Source organism: Malaclemys terrapin, chromosome 1, assembly GCF_027887155.1.
Source record: "Malaclemys terrapin pileata isolate rMalTer1 chromosome 1, rMalTer1.hap1, whole genome shotgun sequence".
In the NCBI taxonomy this organism is placed as follows: Eukaryota; Metazoa; Chordata; order Testudines; family Emydidae; genus Malaclemys; species Malaclemys terrapin.
The window spans coordinates 93,925,746-93,943,641 of NC_071505.1; the positions used below are offsets into that span (position 1 = coordinate 93,925,746).

The 17,896-nt window shown below is 49.9% G+C and overlaps 1 long non-coding RNA gene across 1 annotated transcript; it reads right to left on the reverse strand.

The window, feature by feature from the left end:
- Nucleotides 1-10,326: 10,326 nt before the first annotated feature.
- On the reverse strand, nt 10,327-13,323 carry LOC128830582 (uncharacterized). The gene is made up of 3 exons (XR_008443612.1): nt 13,221-13,323; nt 11,848-12,432; nt 10,327-10,874 (listed from the first exon to the last, which is right to left on the reverse strand). It is a non-coding gene; the product is annotated as an uncharacterized LOC128830582 (long non-coding RNA).
- Between the last annotated feature and the right edge of the window lie 4,573 nt (nt 13,324-17,896).

The following is a 17,896-nucleotide window of genomic DNA, read 5'->3' on the forward strand; positions in this document are numbered from 1 at the left end:
TTCCCAGGGAATGCCTTGCTGCTAAATGATGAACTAGCACTCGGCTGAGCCCTCAAGGGTTAACACATTGTTGTTAATGTAGCCTCTCACACAAGGCAGCACGAACACGAGGGAAGGGAGACAATATAGCAGACAGAGACAGACACACACCCTGTGTATGGGAGAGAGAGAGAGAGAGATGCACACTGCCCCTTTAAGGAAGCTGACCCACTCTTAAGTGCATTGTCTTTTTAAGTGGATCAGGAAGTTGAGACAGCAGCTGCTGCCCCAGGCGCTCTCTGTCTCTCTCCGCCGGTGTCCTCTCCCTGCTCTATATGGAGAAGGGGTAAGCGGGTGCAGGAGCAGGGGGGAGTGGGACACCCTGACAGCCCCCTGCACAGCAAGCAGGAGTCTCTGGGAGCAGCTCCAAGGCAGAGGGCAGGAGCAGCACATGGCAATGGGGGGAGGGACAGCTGAACTGCCGATTGATAGCCTGCTGGGCGGCTGCTGCACAGGGAACTTAGGGGAGCGGGGAGCTGATAGGGGGGCTGCCGGACCACCCTGGTTCCAAGCCCCCACCAGCTAGCTGCAACGGGCTGTTCTTCCTGCAAGCAGTGGACAAAGCAGGCAGCTGCCAAACGATGTTAGAAGGGAGCATTGCGCAACTTTAAACGAGCATGTTCTCTAATTGATCAGCAATGAAACAACGTTAACCAGGACGACTTTAAATGAGGAGTTACTGTATATTCTTGGTTACAAAAATATGTACACAAAGTCCTGTTTCCCTCAACATAGTGGAAGCAAACAACAACAGACAATTTCATTGCTCAGAAATCCCCAAATCTAATCCTCCAACAGGCTCTGTACCCAAGAAGCCTCGTCTTCCTGCTTCCTCTCAGGATCACGCTCATATCAGCTTCACCCAGCGTTTTGCCTCCAACACTCGCAGCCTGCAACCCATATTCTAGTCCCTGCTTTTGCAACCAGGACCACCCCTCAGGCCATGCACTTAGCTCTGACCTGCCATGCAGCCTAGTTCCCCAGGCTGTAGCCCCAAAGCCTCCAGCTATTTTTACTATATAAAAGGGCTTTGTTGCTGCTTCTGTTGACATTGGCTTAAGGAGGCCTATGAATGGGTCTGGGATCCCAATACCCACCTGCTGGCAGCCATTAGCACCTTTCAGCATAACAATATATTTATCAGAGATCCCAAAAAAGGTGAGGGGGCAACATTTGCAGAGGACACAAAATTAATTAGGTTAGGCAAGGCTAGAGAAGACGGAGGAACTCCACCACAAGGACCTGACAGAGCTAGGCGACAGCAGGTAATAATGTAGATCAGTGCAAAGCCATGCAGAATGCATAGAGCAATTGGGACTACTCATACTCATTTCTGGGATCGAAATTAACTGGAACCAAGCAGGGAATAGAACTAGGGTTGCGAACAGCTATACAAAAGCCTGGTGTATGCACATGCACAGGGAGGTATAGAACAGAACTGAGATGCATCAGCAGAGAGTACCAGAGTTAAGCTTGCATTGTTCCTGCTTCTAGTCCATAGCTATTGGACTTTCCTTTCATGAACATTAAAATCCACCCCACACAAACCTTTGGTACTCCCCTGCCCTTGGTGGAGCAGTGCAGCTATCCTTTCCCCTGCAGAGGCTGGGTCACTCTTGAACTTCTCCCATAGGGTGACCAGACAGCAAGTGTGAAAAATCGGGACAGGGGTGGAGGGTAATACAAGCCTATATAAGAAAAAGACCCCAAAATCAGGACTGTCCCTATAAAATCGGGATATCTGGTCACCCTATTCTCCCAGAATAAATACAAGTCCCTCTTTTCCTTGGTGTGCTTGTTCTTTTTGATTAGATGCAGACATTTATGCCATCCCCCCACCAGACACACTGCTGGCTCCCCTTGGACATGTTCCGAGGCCTGCAATTTATTCAAATGACTGAGCACTTGTACAATAGCAAGGTGGGGCTGACAAGGCATATTTCTGCAGTCTACAATCACACTGGCCCTGGCAACAGCCAGCAGGATTCCTGTGATCAGCTGGAGCGGGTACACAAATGGGAACCTGGGACTAGATCGTTGTCTCCCTCCCAGTGAGTGAGCAGCAGCTGTGGTGCTCTCGGCTATTTAACAACATGGCAGGTCCTCTTCATTACAGCCCAACAAGAAATCCCAAGTTTGCTCTGCCAAAATGCTAGACAAGGGGGAATCCCTAAGTTTTAGGCTGATAGCCAAGAAAGGGACTTATGTTGGACTGAGTGTTCCCATCGGGAGTGATACCGGTATAACGACCTAGGTTTATATCCACCCCTTCACTTATGCAGTATAACTTTCTCATGTAGACAAAGCTTTGTCTCTGCGCACACTAGCAATATTGAATTTTTATAGTACTTTCCATCCAGGGATCTCAAAGCAAAGCACTTTACAGTCCTTACTGAAGCGGGCGCCTCTCAAACACACATGGTAGGGCAATGCTATCCCCATTTATAGTCAGTAAGCGGAGGCAGAGAGAGAGCGTGGCTTGCCCATGGTCACAGTAAGTCAATAGAGGAGAGAAAGAGCTATTAAAAAGGTTGGTCTTGTGGTTATAATGCTGAACTAGGCCCCAGAACATCTGAGTTCAGCTCGCAGACTGCTGGTATAGCCTGGGGCAAGGCACTGCCATTCTGTGTCTTGGCTCCCCGGCCCAGCTGTAAAATGGGAATCTTCCTTCATCTTGTCTATTTAGATTGTAAGCAGTTTGGGGTCAGGGCTCTTGCCACAGGCCCTGCAGTACAAACTAATGGGGTACGGATCTCATCTGGGGCTCTAGGCCAGTAGCTCTCAACCCTTCCAGACGACTGGACCCCTTTCAGGAGTCTGATTTGTCTTGCGAACCCCAAGTTTCACCTCACTTAAAAACTACTTGTACAAAAATACAAAAGTGTCACAGCCACTATTATTTAAAAATGGCTCACTTCCTCATGTTTACCATATAATGACAAAATAAAATCAATTGGAATATAAATATCGTACTTACATTCAGAGCCATCCCTAGGGTAGGGCGAATCGGGGCAACCGCCATGGGCCCCGCACTTCAGGGGGCCCCACACTTTGTGAGGAAGCAGGCGGGAAGGTGAGGCAGGGGCGAGGAGGAGCCGAGCCTCCCTAACAACCTCCTCCCAGCACCTCCTGCCTGCCGGCAGGCCCCACCAATCAGTGCGTCTCCCTCCTTCCCAGCACCTACCGCCAATCAGCTGTTTTGCAGCGTCTGGAGGTGCTGGAGGGAGGGGGAGAGGAGCAAGGGCACAGCGCGCTCAGGGGAGGGGGCAGAACTGGGTGGGGAAGAGGTGGGGCAGGGCCTTGGGGAAGGGGTGGAGTGGGGCCAGGACCTGGGCAGAGCCAGGGGGGAGCACCCCCTCAGCAGATAGAAACTCGGCACCTATGTCCCGGGCTCCGCACCCCCCCGTAGGGACGGCCCTGCTTACATTTCACTGTATAGTAGATAGAGCAGGATAAACAAGTCATCATCTGTATGAAAATTTAGTTTGTACTGACTTTGCTAGTGCTTTTTATGTAGCCTGTTGTAAAGGTAGTCAAATATCTAAATGAGGTGATATACCCCCTGGAAGATCTCTGCGTACCCCCCGGGGATATGCCTGCCCCTAGTTGAGAACCACTGCTCTAGGTGTTACCATAATACAGATAATAATGTGGTAGAGCTGGGAATAAAACCTAAGAAACCACTTCCCAGTTGCCTGCTGTGACCACTAGCCTGTACTTCCACCAGCTAGGGTTGCCAGGTGTCTGGTTTTCAACTGGAACACCCGGTCGAAAAGGGACCCTGGCGACTCCAGACAGCACCACTGATCTGGCCACTAAAAATCTGGTTGGTGGTGCAGGGGGGCTAAGACAGGCTCTTTGCCTGCCCTGGCTTCGCACAGCTCCTGGAAGTAGCCAGCATGTCCAGCTCCTAGGTGCAGGGGTGGCCATGGGCCCTGCCCCAAGCACCAGCTCCACAGCTCCCATTGGTCGGAAACTGCGTCCAATGGGAGCTGCGGAGGTGGCGCCTGCCGGCAAGGGCAACACGCAGAGTTCCCTGGCCCCTCCACCTATAAGGCGGACATGACGGCTGCTTCTGGGAGCCACCTGAGATAAGCGCTGCCTGGAGCCAACACCCCAAACTCCTCTTGAACCCAACCCTCTGCCCCAGCCTGAGCCCCCTCCTGCACCCCAAACCCCTCATTCCCAGCCCCACCCCAGAGCCTGTACCCCCCAGCCAGAGCCTTCACCCCGTCCTGCATCCCAAACCCCTGCCCCAGCCCAGAGCCCCCCACACACCCCAAACCTCTCATCCCTGGCCCCACCCCAGAGCCTGCAACCCCAGCCAGAGCCCTCAGCCTCCCTTCCCCCAGCACTCCCCCCTTCCCCCTGTACTCCAGCCATCAGCCCTGAGCCCTCTCTCACACACCCCTCATCCCAGGCCCAGAGCCTGTACCTCCAGCCAGAGCCCTCACCCATTTCTGCACCCCAACCTTCTGCCCCAGCCCAGAGCCCCCTCCCGCACCCCAAACTCTTCATCCCCCAGCCCCACCCCAGAACCCACATCCCCTCCAACACCCCAATCCCAGCGCAGTGAAAATGACCGAGTGTGGGGGAGAGCAAGTGATGGAGGGAGGGGGGATGGAGTGAGCAGGGGTGGGGAAGAGGCGGGGCCTCGGGGAAGGGGACAAAGCAAAGGTGTTTGGTTTTCTGTAATTAGAAAGTTGGCAACCCTATCACCAGCTGGGTGAGAGGTGTCCCAGTCCAGTTCCTACATGATGTGCTCATCTAATAAAATCTTTGTTACTGTGGTGCTAACACCCTCCTCCCTGCTTGATGGCAGTACCAGCAAAGGTGGCAAGGAAGAAGTGGGCCATGGAGGTTTAACTCCCCTCCTCCCCTAAAGATAGTGCCTCCCATTCCCCAAGCTGTGCAGAGGCACCTTCTTGCAGGGTGTGAGAGAGCTTGTGAAGTTGCTGCCTGTGCATGATCCCTTATGGGAACACAGAGGGGACTTCAGTCTCTCGTAGGGTGAGCAGATGTCCCATTTTTATAGGGACAGTCCTGATTTTGGGATCTTTTTCTTACATAGGCTCCTATTACCACCTGTCCCGATTTTTCACATTTGCTGTTTGGTCACCCTAGTCTCTAGCCAGCACCTTTCACCAAGAGGAAGGTGGGGGAGAGAGTTCATCTTCTTGCCTGCCCACACATGCTCCAGGCCACCCGGACCCTCAAATGATATTGGCTGAATTTTCAGGGCTTGTTCAAACTCTGCAAAACCAGCATCTGCCTCTTTAATTCTTGGAACATGCCAGCTGACTACATCTCCGGCCCCTTAAATGCACTGCAGCCCCTCACAGCTGCCTAACCCTCCTCCCCACCCAAATAAGTCAGCAGCTGCCTAATTCCCCTGCCAAGTGTCCCATCCTCACTTCCTATGTTAACCCCCCTGTAACCACCTCCACCCCCTCTTAGAGCCAGGCCAGCCTGGATTCCTCAGCCAGCCCTCCATAACAACACAATGCTGACACGCCCTCCCCACCCAGCTTCTGATCTTTCCTGCAAAACCTGCTCTATCTCCCCTCTGTACCTAATGTCAAATTCACCCGGTCAAGCCAGTTTTCCAAAGGTTAATCAGAACAAATGACCAAAGTGAACGAGCAAACTGATTTTAATTACAATGAGCCGCTGGGAGCAGAGACATCAGAATGTTAAACCTGTTTGTAGACGAGGCTGGGCTTTGAAGAGGGACTGCACCAAATATATTGGAAGGTTGGTTTTGTGGCAATCAGTCTTACTCTACTTAAATTAAACCCTGTGACATGGTCTCCTCTGTCCAGCTCCAACGTTTTCTTGTTTCACCAAGGAGCTGATCTTTTATTATTGCCGTTCTTAGGAGTGTATGAATTTTCCATGCTGCTCAGGCACTAGTTGTGTCTGCACAACCATTTTGTATCCCCCAGATTTGGGGCACCTGTGCTTTCAACAGGGATATAACATCCAAACTCCCTGCTTTTCTTAATCAAGTGTTCATGAAAGCAAGGAGGCGATAGGGCTGAATTCAGCTGGCCAGAGCTAGAGGACAAGTGCAGGGGTGTGTGGAACCTTCCAAGCTGCAGCACCCCCTGCCACTCCAGGCCTGATTTCTCCCTGCTCCCCACAGCTTTCCCTGTTGACCTCAGTGTTGACCTGCAGCACTGCTTTGTAATCCAAACCTGGAGGTCTCCTAACACAAACAGCTCTGCCAATGCATTTCACTTGTCTTTCCCTGGCGCTGCGAAGGACTGCTAGAAAACCCAGCCCTGCACTCCAGGCTGAAAACAGGGATCCAGCCAAACAAGAATACAATCACTTTACATGTATCAGAGGAGTAGCCGTGTTAGTCTGAATCTGTAAAAAGCAACAGAGGGGCCTGTGGCACCTTTAAGACTAACAGAAGTATTGGGAGCATAAGCTTTCGTGGGTAAGAACCTCACCTACCCCTCTGATACTTGACACCATGCAAGGCACTGCATTTAGCCGTATGGAATGGAAATCTATCTGAAGAAGTGAGGTTCTTACCCACGAAAGCTTATGCTCCCAATATTAATGTTAGTCTTAAAGGTGCCACAGGACCCTCTGTTGCTAATCACTTTACAGTAATCTGTGCAGGTTTGTAACTCAGTTCTATTCCTAGCTCTGCCACTGACCTGCTGGGTCATCTTGGGCAAGTCACATTGCCTCTGTGCCTCGGTTTCCCCATCTGTAAAATGGGGATGAGGATTTTGAACTCCTTTGTAAAATGCTGTGAGATCTAGGGTTGAAAAGTGCTGTACAAGTAGAGCCCTAATGGATACAAAATTTGGATCTGCATTCGATCTGCAAAAATGGTTTTGAAGGGCTCTACATTAAGAGCTAGGTATTATTATGCTATAATACAGTTGGGATGTTATAACTTGATTCCCCCACCCCCCACATAGTCATCTGGCCAGTGAGCTTGTTCCTTACTCAGAACTCATTCAAGTTACTTTGGAGATCACCATGACCACATGCACTGATGACTGTCTAAGGAGCCCTGAACAAAGGATAATGGGAATAAATAGCAAACTGGATGGGGTTTGAAACTGCATCCCATCTCTGTTAGTGAGCAGAAGGAGGGTATAAGCAGTGTGTTAATGCATTTACAGAGGCTGTTGAATTCAGACGAGCTGCAGACATTAGTGAGGACAGAGAAATAATACCAAGGGACCTTCAGAGATCAGAAACAGAGGCATAAGGTCAGGGAGAAAGTGCACAATTAAACATCCAAATGAAAAAATAATCCCAAACACAGCCATTCATTTGGTTGGCTGGAAATGAGGGGGAGAGCTTTCTAAAACAGTTCTACTAGGCTGTGGAAGAGCCCGCAAGAGGTTATGAACGCCTTATCGTTTGGGAGTTTTAAGATCAGGCAGGAAAAAGCATGAGCAAACATGCAGTCAGGACAACACCACACAAGTCAGAGGTGAGGGATGGCCCTAAGGGTTTCCTTTTTAGCTTTGTCCAACCAGCTCTGTTAGTTGTTAATAGAGACTAGGCCATTCCTTCTCCACCTGGGCAACTATTGGACTGACTATATGCTCTTCAGAGCCCCTTCATTAGGGTGACCAAATGTCCCGATTTTATAGGGACAATCCCAATTATTGGGTCTTTTTCTTATATAGGATCCTATTACCCCACCACCCCCTGTCCTGATTTTTCACACTTGCTGTCTGGTCACCCTACCCTTCATTAACTTACATGTAAATAGCAGGAATGGCAGGCAGGCAGGTCATCAACTCTCTTTCTTTCTCCTGGAAGGTACCACAACATATTTCAATCACCAAAGATAACTTCCCACCACTCCCCCCACTTTCCTGAACTTAATGGGCAGTTTCACCTTGACAAGGGGGAACCATAGACCACCTCTGTTCCCTCAGCTGAGCTGGGATTGGAGAAGCAGCAGGAAAGGGTTCCCTGCTCTCTGCTAGCTGTTGAGCTCTTCCCTGCATGTTAAGCTGTTTGTCCAGGAAGAGGATGGTGGGAGTGGTAGTGGTTAGGTGTCTTTAACACAACCCAGCTGAGTGGGGGTGGGATTTGGGAGGAGTAAGCCAGACAGCTTATCAGAAGGAACTCTCAGTCACAGCTCTGGTAGGAGAGGACAGAGGAAAGGAGATCAGGGCCACCAGTGCTCATGTGGTCTTTTCCACCCCAATGCCATGATCCAGCATCTCAGTTGTGTCTGTTATAGCTTAGAAAAAATTGACACTTCCTCAGGGTGAAGCCCAGCAGGAAAGGCCCAAGCTATTTTTGTGCCCTCTTGGCACAGCCAACAGGAGCAGTCCTCCTCAAAGGGTAAGTCATGTGGTTCAGTGGAACAACTGACCACAGTGTTAGTAACCAGGAGAATCTATGTTTTAGTCCCATTCCTTCTTTCAGTGGGCACAGGGACTAAGAGTATGTCTACACTACGGGATTACTCCGGTTTTACAGAATTCGATTTTTGGCAACAGGTTGTATAAAGTCGAGTGCATGCAGCCACACTAAGCACATTAATTCAGCGGTGTGCGTCCATAGTACCGAGGCTAGCGTTGACTTCCGGAGTGTTGCACTGTGGGTAGCTGTCCCATAGTTCCCTCAGTCTCCCCCGCCCATTGGAATTCTGGGTTGAGATCCCAATGCCTGATGGGGCAAAAAACATTGTTGCGGGTGGTTCTGAGTACATGTAGTCAGGCCCCCCTCTCCCTCCCTCCGTGAAAGCAACGGCAGACAACCGTTTCATACCTTTTTTCCTGGGTTACCTGTGCAGACGCCATACCACGGCAAGCATGGAATCCGCTCAGCTCAATGCAGCAGTCATGAACATTGTAAACACCTCGCGCATTATCGTGCAGTTTATGCTGAACCAGAACCTACAAAATCAGGCGAGGAGGAGGTGGCGATGGCAGCGCGGCGACGAGAGTGATGAGGACATGGATACAGAATTCTCTCAAACCGTGGGCCCCGGCGCTTTGGAGATCATGGTGTTAATGGGGCAGGTTCATGCTGTGGAACGCTGATTCTGGGCCCAGGAAACAAGCACAGACTGGTGGGACCGCATAGTGTTGCAGGTCTGGGACGATTCCCAGTGGCTGCGAAACTTTCGCATGCGTAAGGGCACTTTCATGGAACTTTGTGACTTGTTTTCCCCTGCCCTGAAGCGCCAGAATACCAAGATGAGAGCAGCCCTCACAGTTGAGAAGCGAGTGGCAATAGCCCTGTGGAAGCTTGCAATGCCAGACAGCTACCGGTCAGTCGGGAATCAATTTGGAGTGGGCAAATCTACTGTGGGGGCTGCTGTGATGCAAGTAGCCAAAGCAATCACTGAGCTGCTGCTACCAAAGGTAGTGACTCTGGGAAATGTGCAGGTCATAGTAGATGGCTTTGCTGCAATGGGATTCCCTAACTGTGGTGGGGCGATAGATGGAACCCATATCCCTATCTCGGCACCAGAGCACCAGGGCAGCCAGTACATAAACCGCAAGGGGTACTTTTCAATGGTGCTGCAAGCACTGGTGGATCACAAGGAATGTTTCACCAACATCAACGTGGGATGGCCGGAAAGAGTTCATGATGCTCGCGTCTTCAGGAACACTAGTCTGTTTAAACGGCTGCAGCAAGGGATTTACTTCCCAGACCAGAAAATAACTGTTGGGGATGTTGACATGCCTATAATTATCCTTGAGGACCCAGCCTACCCCTTAATGCCATGGCTCATGAAGTCATACACAGGCAGCCTGGACAGTAGTAAGGAGCTGTTCAACTATAGGCTGAGCAAGTGCAGAATGGTGGTAGAATGTGCATTTGGACATTTAAAGGGTCGCTGGCGCACTTTACTGACTCACTCAGACCTCAGCCAAACCAATATTCCCATTGTTATTGCTGCTTGCTGTGTGCTCCACAATCTCTGTGAGAGTAAGGGGGAGACATTTATGGTGGGGTGGGAGGTTGAGGCAAATCGCCTGGCCACTGATTACGTGCAGCCAGACACCAGGGCGATTAGAAGAGCACACCAGGAAGCGCTGCGCATCAGAGAAGCTTTGAAAACCAGTTTCATGACTGGCCAGGCTACGGTGTGACAGTTCTGTTTGTTTCTCCTTGATGAAAACCCGCCCCATTGATTGACTCATTCCCTGTAAGCCACCCATCCTCCCCCCTTCGATCACAGCTTGCTGTCAAAGGAAATAAAGTCACTATATTTTAAAAACCATGTATTATTTATTAATTGATTATAAAAATAGGGAGAGAGCTGACAAGGTAGCCCGGGTGGGGTGTGGGAGGAGGAGAGGAGGAAAGAAAAAGGCCACTTCAAAACTTGTTGAATGACAGCCTTCTGTTGCTTGGGCTGTCCACCGGGGTGGAGTGGCAGGGTGCACGGAGCCTTCTCCCCCCCCTCCGCGTTTTTGGGCGTCTGGGTGAGGAGGCTATGGAACTTGGGGAGGGGGGAGGGTGGTTAAACAGGGGCTGCAGTGGCACTCTGTGATCCTGCTGCCGTTCCTGAAGCTCCACCAAACGCCGGAGCATGTCCGTTTGATCCCGCAGTAGCCCCAGCGTTGCATCCTGCGTCCTCTGATCTTCCTGACGCCACCTCTCATCTCAAGCATCCCTCCTGTCCTCACATTCGTCCCTCCTGTCCTCACGTTCATTGGCTGCTTTCCTGTACTGTGATACTGTGTCCTTCCACTCATTCAGATGAGCTCTTTCATTGCGGGTTGACTGCATGATCTCAGAGAACATTTCATCGCACGTGCGTTTTTTTCACCGCCTTATCTGAGATAGCCTTCCGGATGGAGGAGGGAGGCTTGAAAAATTTGCAGCTTCAGGAGGGAAAAAAGAGAGAAAAGTATTTAAAAAGATACATTTTACAGAACAATGGGTATACTCTTTCACAGTGAACAACACTATTCACATTACATAGCACATGTGATTTCGGTACAACGTCGCATTTTGCATCTTAATATTGAGTGCCTGCAGCTTTGGTGTTAGAGATCACAAACGCAGGGCCGGGCAACAGAATTTGGCTTGCATGCGGCCATGGTAAGCCATTGTCTTTCTGCAACCTTCATAAAAGCAGCACCCTCCTTTCCCATACCAAGCAAAGCCCGTTGAGTGCTGCGGTTTTCGTGTTAACGTGCAGCAGCAGAAACCAAACTAACACACACACCCCCGCATCCAATTGTCTGGGATGATCGCTTTATCCCTCCCTCTACCGCGGGGCTGGTATCAGGGAAGATCCCTGCTAGCCAAACGTGAACAGCTCAGCGCCAATGCCCCCTCCCCCCCCCCCGACTGCTTGGCTAATTGCAGGGAAGGATTTATTTTCAGCCACAGGCAAACAGCCCAGTAGGAACGGCCACCTCTGTCCCCTTAATTAAATTCCCGTATTTCAACCAGGTTCCCATGAACGATATCACTCCCCTGAGGATAACACAGCGAGATAAAGAATGGATGTTGTTTGAATGCCAGCAAACACAGGGACCATACGCTGCCAGGCTTTGTCATGCAATGATACTAGATTACTTGCTACTAGCATGGCGTGGTAAAGTGTCCTACCATGGAGGACAGAATAAGGCTGCCCTCCCCAGAAACCTTCTGGAAAGGCTTTTGGAGTACCTCTAGGAGAGCTTCATGGAGATGTCCCTGGAGGATTTCCGCTCCATCCCAGACACGTTAACAGACTTTTCCAGTAGCTGTACTGGCCACGAATGCATCCCAAATCCTCAGGACAAATTAATCATTAAAAAATGCTTGCTTTTAAACCATGTTTTATATTTACAAAGGTACACTCACCAGAGGTCCCTTCTCTGGCTTCATGGTCCAGGAGACCGCCTTGGGAGGCTTGGGACGCTATTTCAGTCAGGCTGAAAAAAAGATCCTGGCTGATGGGGAGAACGGTGTGCTGTGTGCTCTCTGCAAGCTCATCCTCCTCCTCCTCATCTTCCCCATCCGCAAAATCCTCAGGCATGGCTAAGAGTACCCCCTCATCAGAATCGACAGTCAGGGGTGGGGTAGTGGTGGCAGCCCCCTCTAGAATTGCATGCAGCTCATTGTAGAAGCAGCATGTCTGCGGCTCTGCCCTGGACTGTCCGTTTGCTTCTTTGGTTTTCTGGTACGCTTGTCTGAGCTCCTTAACTTTCACTTGGCACTGTAGTGAGTCCCTATTGTAGCCTCTCTCCATCATGCCCTTGGAGATTTTTTAAAATATTTTGGCATTTCGTCTTTTGGAACGTAGTTCTGCTAGCATGGAATCGTCTCCCCATACAGCGATCAGATCCAGTACCTCCCGTACGGTCCATGCTGGTGCTCTTTTTCAATTCTCAGACTGCATGGTTACCTGTGCTGATGAGCTCTGCATGGTCACCTGTGCTCTCCACGCTGGACAAACAGGAAATGAAATTCAAAAGTTCGCGGGGCTTTTCCTGTCTACCTGGCCAGTGCATCCGAGTTCAGATTGCTGTCCAGAGCAGTCACAATGGTGCACTGTGGGATAGCTAGCGGAGGCCAATATCATCGAATTGCATCCACACTAACCCTAATTCGAACCGGCAATGTCGATTTCAGCGCTACTCCCCTCGTCGGGGAGGAGTACAGAAATTGATTTTAAGAGCCCTTTATGTCGAAGTAAATGGCTTCATTGTATGGACAGGTGCAGGGTTAATTTGATTTAACGCTGCTAAATTTGACCTAAACTCATAGTGTAGACCAGGCCAAGGACACAAAGCCCTTATCCAGCTGTGTAATGGAGATAACAATCCTTTCCCAATCCCAGAGAGGCACCCAAGGGGTTAATATTGCAGCACACTCTGAAGATGTTCTCATTTACCGTTGCAGAGATGGAGCTGGATCCCTGTGCCCCTATAAGGGAAGCTGGCTGCAATCTCTGGGAAGAGCCAGCCCTGGATTTCCATGCCCACTGTGAACAGGCTCAGCCTGCAGCCCATCGTCACCACAGCTAGCATCTAAACACAGCCCGTCTGGGATGTGGCTTGATGTTGGTAACTCAAAAGCAGCACAAACCTCAGCATAGCTACTCCCAGTGAGCCACTCTTACCCCCACCCCCTTTAGATCCTGCACCTGGCACAGTGGGAGTGACTCACTGGGACAACACAAGAGTTACACCCCTCGGTGACACCCAGACTGTGAGAGCTTATCCCAGACTCACCCTGGTTTCTCTTTGGACAGCCACTAATGATTCTCTCTTACAGTTCCTTGTAGATGGCATTCTGCCTGGGGAGCCCCTCACTCCAGCTTCTCCAGGGAATCCCTTTCTAATTGTCCCCTTTGCTTGTTCATGTGGACACACGATGATGAGGTGAGGTGGAATGATCTCCAAACTGGTGGTGCCCATGAATCATTAACCAGTTTCTCTCATTTGCTTTTCTCACTCTTCTTGTCCTGACATTCTTCATCTCTGTGTCCCTCTGCCTCCTGCTCACTCCTAGTGACGTTCGCTATTAATAATATTCAGCATTTGCAAATTGCTTCTCTTCCAAAGACTTAAAGGGCTTTATGCAGATGGAGAGGTGTCAGTGTTTCACTTTTATAGGTGGGGTATTAGAGGCACAGAAAGCTCAAGCGGGTCAGTGCAGGGCTTGGAATAGAAGAGGTCTCCTGATTGCTAGTCCAGTGCTCCGTTCCCCAGACCACAGGTGTCTGCTTCTGCAGCATCCACCCCAGTGTGCCTGATGCTGATGCTTTTCTCCTCTGAAAGGTGCTTATCAGAGTTAACTAACTAACCCATTAGTGTTTCATTTAGGTGTTGTCTACATAGAGGGGTTCATCTGCATTAACTTGAATTAGTATGCAGTCAAATGACCTCCATCCGCACGATGCATCATGCCATGCTTCAGAGTGTACTAACTCGCTAGGTAACACCTATTCCATAATCACTTTGATGGTATATTAAGCTCATCACTTATTGAGTTAGTGTGGACTAATGCTCATGTGAACACACTGCCCCGTCGCACTAGATTGGCAGTCTGCCAACTGCTATCCCACACTGCTTTGTGTGACACCAGGACCAGACTGTTTGTTTATCTGTGTGCTCTCCTGTGCTCCGGGGTCACGTTGATCAAATGAGACAAGACACTCTGTACTCTGCAATTCTGCAGCTGTGGCATCCGTTGCAGAATCCACCCCTTGTACCCGGATTTAAGCCTTTGTTTCAGATAGATTCAGTCTCTAGGCCTTATAGGAGGAAAGAAAACCGGCCAAATATGCACTGAGTGTAAAGCACAGGGCAGTGCGTGCTGCAGACAACCTGGAACAATCAGTGGATCATTTCAGCACAAACATCTAACTGATATCTTTATCCAACTGCTCCCCATGCCTTCCAGGGAGCCTACAGTCCTAACTGCCCCCTGCCAAGCTGCCAAAACCTTCTCCTTCCAATTTGAGAACATCTAGGATTCATTTATGCATTGCCAGTACAAAAATCTGCAGCCTGCTAAAAAATTAAACATTTTAGGGCAGTGCAAAACTAATTAAATTCAATAGCTAATTAAATAAGAGGGAGAATATCATGCTGAGTATAATAATTGTTTCCAGATTAACTTTAATGCAAACATGTATCTGAACCTGCAGCAGAATCTGCTGTGCTGGATTGCCACAGAATCCAGGGGTCTGGCTACAGAATTTAGGACCAGCTTGTCAGGGAGAATAGAGACTTTGGGTCTATCGAGTCTGTTCTGGATCAGACAATGGGGTATTTCCTGAGGGGGAGCTGTGAACAGAGAACGCTCTCTGGAGTCGTTGCGGGACAAGTTGGGAGAGTCTGAAAAACAATGATGGGGCCTAATCACATCTCTGTGCACACAGCTCCCCTTGATGCAAGTGCACATGAATCTGAGTGGACAGCTGGGCCTGTTGGGATTTTGTTTTAATTTGTATTATAATAATGCCCAGAGGCCCCAGCTGAGAGCAGGGCCCCATTGTACAAGGCTCTATATACATCCATGAGTCTCAAAGAGTTTACAGTTTATGGCCCCAAACCTGAAAAACATGTGCTAATCTTTACATGCATGAGTTATCACATTGATCTCTGTGAAATTGAGCACCTGCTTCACTGGTCACAGGATGGGGGCCTAAACAGACAAGACAGAGAGTGGGAGAAAGGAATTATTATCACCCCCGCCCCACGGGGAACGGGGGCATAGTGGGAATGAAGTGCCTTGGTCAAGGTCACACAGGAAATGTGTGGGAGAGCTGGAACCGAATCCAGATTTTAAAGTGATGCTTTCTTTGAGTTCTACACCTTTCCTATTATACAGACTCACTTTCCCCTTCTTTCTACAATATCCTTGACTACTTAGTGTTCTCTGGGTCAAATTCAGCCCTGATGCAGCTCCATTGACGTCAAAGGGATTTCACACACTGCACAGAGCCCTGAGTTTTCATTTTTTAATCTAGGGCTGTGTTTCCCTCTAAAGTAGTCATGGGGTCCTGGCTTTTAAATGAGCTCTATAAAGCATTGTTGGAGAAGACAGCAGTGTGGAGGAGGCTGGGGTGCAGTGCCAGCTCTCTGCTAAGTCCCTGCAGCCTGATACTTAGCAGACCTTTTGCTGTGAGAATGCAACTGTTGCGCCGTTTCCCTGTTGTTGGTTAGTTTAGCCCTCCAGCTAAGCCAAAATGTACATAGCCCCTTGTGGACAAATGGAAGGCCAAACAAGAGGTCCCTAAAGCCAAAACGTTAACATAGTCTTTTCCCTGGCTCAAAATGCTCCTGTGAGAGCCTGACAAACTGTGCCCGGCTATAGTACTGAGCCCTAGGGTATGTCTACATTGCAATTAGACACCTGCGCCTGGCCCGTGCCAGCTGACTCAGATGGGCTCAGGTTGCAATGCTGTTTAATTGCAGTGTAGACATTCCATTCCAGCTCAGGCTGCAATGTGAGCTCTGGGACCCTCCCCCCTCACAGGGTCCTAGAACCCAGGCTACAGGCGAAGCCCAGACGTCTATGCTACAATTAAACAGCACCCCGCCCCCCAGCTGGCACAGGCCAGTGGCAGGTTTTTAATTGCAGTGTACACATACCCTTAGAGTCAGTGGGAAGTTCAAAGGCACTAGCCCTGGGGAGGTGTCAAGCCTAGCCAAGGACTCTCCTGACTCCTCCTACCACAAGGTTACCTCGCTGCTTCCCCACAGGCCCTTCATTCCCCTCCTCAGGACTTGCCTCTCCAGGCAAAGCATAATTCCCTCCTTAGGGTTCATTGGCTGGGTGTCTTTCTTACGGTTTCTTCCTGGACCCGTTCCACTGTTTCTTCAAAAGCTCCCTCAGGCTCTCCCAGGGTCTTGCACTCAGGGGTGTGTGTGTGTGTGTGTGTGTGTGTGTGGTGTGTGGTGTGTGGTGTGTGTTTGTGTTTTGTCATAGAGATGCCCAGCAAGTCTTGTCCCTTCCCCAACCTATCCCGTTGTGAGGGCAGGGCTGCTCCCCTAGCACTTATATCCTGCAGCCTGTGCCATCTCTGGCATTCCCAAACAAGTTTCAAACAACACCACTCTCGCCCCCTTCTTCTTCTTGAGCTACCCAGCTCTTTCCCTGTTTTTTTCAGCCGCTACCTCCCAGGATCCTTGCTAGGCCAACAGATCCTGGGCCTCCCTGCCCAGACCTTCTTTTTTGGCTAAAGAAACCCACCAGTTGCCCCTGCTAGGAGCAGGAGAGAGTCACAACCATTTCCCCTCGCTGAACTGGGGAAAGACTGCATCTATACAACTGGCCCACTTCCCAAAATGCCCCCATTTCCTTTTGGCCTACCAGGGAGTTGGCCCCAGTGTTCTCTAGCCTAATTTCATTCTGCTCATTACATTCTGTCCATAACATTGCATTTTTAATTGAGCATGGGATTCCCCTCTTCCTGCCCTGTTGTGTAATGTTCCTGTATGCTCTGGAACAGCCTTCACCCCAGAAATGGCTGTATTTCTGAGTTACAAAATGTTCACTCCGGATCGGTACTCTGTAAAGCCAGCAGGGTGCTTTGGAGGGCAGGTACTGTGGAACTAGGGTAACCAGATGTCCCGATTTTATAGGGACAGTCACGATTTTTGGGTCTTTTTCTTACATAGGCTCTTATTACCCCTCACCCCCGTCCCGATTTTTCACATTTGCTGTCTGGTCACCCTATGTGGAAATCAGTCATTACTGTGGAGTGAGTATTGTGTGTAACCTGTTAGAATTCCTTCGCTGTGCCCTCCTGCTGCAGCCCCAGGGGCTGGTGCTCTCTGTGGGCAAAGACCCCTGCTGTTAGCTGAGAGTGTTCACTGATCTCACTCACAAGCCTTTGATCAAAGGCTCTCTTGCTTTGGGAAGTTTTCTGGCCTCAGAATTCTCTGCTGTGCTGATCAAGGCCAATTGTGCTGATCCGGGGCCTGAAACATCAGAGAAAGCTGGCTTAGGACTGGGTGCTCCCGGGGCTTAGCCATTCGACAGGCCTTTGCAAGAGCATGACCCCATGTGAAGGGGGGTGGGTGGGACTAAGACTCCTGTCAGAATGTACAGCTTTCTGTACGCAGGGTTTCTCCTATCTCTGATTTTCTCCTCCACTCCCTAGCCGGCTCCGCTTCCTCTCTCTCAGTGCATCCCATCGCTTGTCAGTGTGAATTAAAGCAAACTCCTCCATCCTCTAGTCTCTTTGTTGCTTTGCCTAGGAACTGCATCAAATGATTTGTTTCACTCTCCCTCACCTCTCCATCAAGCCCTTGCCTCTCACTCTCTTTTCTTGCATCTGGGCGCAAGCAAACAATACATATTTTAATACAGCTAAATGTACATGTATACAACAAAGAATGCAGGTCATACTTACAGGATGGGGGGTCTCTATCCTGGGAAGCAGTGACTGAAA